Source organism: Leptinotarsa decemlineata, unplaced genomic scaffold, assembly GCF_025532065.1.
Source record: "Leptinotarsa decemlineata unplaced genomic scaffold, Ldec_3_MD MMD2_tig00004307_RagTag_RagTag, whole genome shotgun sequence".
NCBI classification, from domain to species: Eukaryota; Metazoa; Arthropoda; class Insecta; order Coleoptera; family Chrysomelidae; genus Leptinotarsa; species Leptinotarsa decemlineata.
Window position 1 is genome coordinate 17641496 of NW_027412606.1, and position 3049 is coordinate 17644544.

At 34.3% G+C, this 3049-nt stretch overlaps 1 pseudogene; it reads left to right on the forward strand.

Moving 5' to 3' along the window:
* Positions 1–988: 988 nt before the first annotated feature.
* LOC141484007 (ubiquitin carboxyl-terminal hydrolase 2 pseudogene) lies at positions 989–2493 on the forward strand (annotated as a pseudogene).
* Positions 2494–3049: the final 556 nt, after the last annotated feature.

Here is a 3049-nt window from a genome sequence, read left to right on the forward strand (position 1 = left end):
TCACTTGAGCTCAAGATTCTGATAGCTGACCTAATGTCACCATCAGCTATTTTACTCAAAACAAGCTTAGAAAAGTTTTGGTTATATTTCCTTTCATCGATTTGAGATGGAATGACATTGGTCTTGGAATTGAGAAGTTTGATGTTTTTCTTTATGAGAGATGCGAGAGAAGATCTACGGGAGTCCTTGGCATGTTGGATGGAGAACAAAGTATAAGGAAAAGTTAACAAGTTTTCCCAGCTTGTTGGAGAGTTTGTATGTAAGCATTCTTCTATAATTTCGCAGAGGGCAGAGGCAGAGCAATTTCTTGCAGATTTGGGAATCCTTTTTATAATGTGACTGGATCGTTTCAATGAGGACAATTTTTCATGAAACGTAGTATTGAATGACGTATCTTTATTAGAATGAGGCAACAGAACAGAATCGACAGCTTGTGTGAAAGCTGATTCATTCAAAGAGGATTTTGTATTAGAAATTTTATGAACTCTACCATTATGAATTTTGAGACCTTTCGTTGTTTTAAAGGATTTTTCACAAATTTCACAGAATTTATTATCAAGAGAAAGGCCATCGTTAGCAGTCATTGAAATGAATGATATACAACTACGGTTTAAAGTGAGCAAAATATGTGTTTTATATATAAAAGATATATTTTAAGAATACTTAGCTTTTAGTTGAACTGGTCCACTTGAACTGAATGATTTTTTCACTTCCTGAATTTGACGAACTTATTTCAAAATATGACAGTTGTCAGAAAATTTATTCAAATGCGAATATTTTCCTTATTTTGATGAAAAGTGGCCGAACTGCAAATTCTGTGGATCTCTCTTATTGTTATGAATTGTCAATTATTTCGGCAGTGAAAAAAAAACCAATTTTTTCACGGTGAAAAACCCTTTTTTTACGATGAAAGTTTTTTTTTTGACATATATGACATATCATATACAAACTGGAATTATCTTTCTCTCACAAATTAGAAAAAACCACCATGAATGTATCTGATTCAGTTTCAAGGGATTTTACTTCAAATTCCTCATTCGGTTGGTCCAATGATGGAAAGAATATTCGCATGCGTGATTACTGGAAAGAAAATAGCGGTTGCGAACATATCACCAACAGCTACAACACAATTAGATCAGTGATACATTCTTTAGTCAAAACCCTTTGGCTTAATGGGTTGAAACATTTTGACAATACCTGTTTCATGTACAGTGTAATCCAATGTTTATCAAATACGAGATGGCTACTGGAATATTTCAAAAAGGATGAGTACATGATAGATTACAATACTAATATTTCTGGTACGGACTGTGCTTTAATCAAAACTTTCGCAGAAGTTATTAGGGAATTATGGTCAGGAGATTCACCTGATAGAGCAGTAAACACAGTCTCCTTAAAAAGTCAGATTCAGAGTTTTGCCCCTCGATTCATGGGTCATGCGCATCAAGACGCCCAGAAGTTCCTTCGTTATCTTTTAGAAGATTTACATGATGACGTTAATAGAATTATTGAGAAACGTAAACTCACCTTAACGGAGATTAACGAAAAATTGAGCGACAGCAGAAAAGCACAAGAGTCATGGCTGATTTATTTGAGTTCATATAACTCTGAGATTGTAGATAACTTCGTTGGTCAATTAAAATCCACGATGAAGTGCACACATTGTGGACACTCATCTGTAATCATCGATCCTTCCTTGGATTTGGCACTCCCCATACCACAAAGAACTGGCCAATTGAGTTTATCACAATGCTTGGATTTCTTCACGAGAGAGAAAACTTTGGATGGACATGAAAAACAGGCGTGTTCAAGTTGCGAGGAAAGAAGAAAATTCACAAAGTCTGTATCAATCCATAAGTTTTCTCATATTTTAGTCATTCATTCGAAAATATTTTCTGTAACAGAAATATTTAGAGGCAAGTTGAATGTTGGCATCGAATTTCCTCTTGATGGCTCAGATATAAACAATTATGCAGCAGACAATGTGACTCCTTGTCGTTATAATCTATATGCAGTTTCGAATCACAGTGAGTCTACCTACAGCGAACATTATACAGCATTCTGCAGACATCCTTATACTGGCGCGTGTCACGAATACAATGATTGACACGTGTCACTAATTTCACCAAAATCCCTTGTGAGTGGAGATGCGTACATCGTCTTTTATGAAAAGGAAGAAACGAGTTCGCACCTTTGAGCGTTTTGAAAAGTTATTTTTGAACTGTTGATTTTAATGTTTTGATGAATTATGTGTTATTAGCTAAATCAATTTGGCAGCATTTCAAAAACATCAAAAATATTTTCAAAACCAGTGTAGATTAGATATAATTACATTTTGATACATCAATTTCCAAAACTGCATACAGAGTTTCATCTCAAGTTACTATCCTAATATTCAAGTTTGTCTGTATTATGGCGATGGAACACCACTCAGAATGAATAATTATATTACACCAAAATCATGTATTCATCATTTTGGCACTACGCCAAGGACAAGCGAATCCCAGAAGCGTTGAAAGTCCGTATTGTGGATGAACACCTTCATTCCCAACCTTGACGAAACCTGTCACCACTTCAGATTTATGTCTGGAACGAACGTACTGGAATATTGAGTCAATTCCTTCGAGACTTGAAGGGAAGCCATTTCATTCATAATATATCTGACGTTCGAATTAGCAGGAGTGGGATTAATTTTCCATGAATGGATGAAATTTAAGATGAGCTTTTGTATTTCCGGAGAGATTGAATAAAATAATATTATTCACAAGCGACAAATTCATCGTAATGTTCATAATTTTCTCATATTATTTTCTGCAATATGTTTTGTAACCTTGAAATTATTTGAAATATTATAGTTCGAAGTTATGATATCCAATAATCAAAGGATATTATATATGTGTTCATGGTCATCGTTCATACATTGTAAAGGTGAAAATCAGTTCTCTCAGTGATTTCGTTTCTAATATGAATAGTAACGGTTAATAGTAACCAGATGATATTTTCAGTACGGACAAACTATTTGTTCAATTGAATTGAACTATCTGAAGAT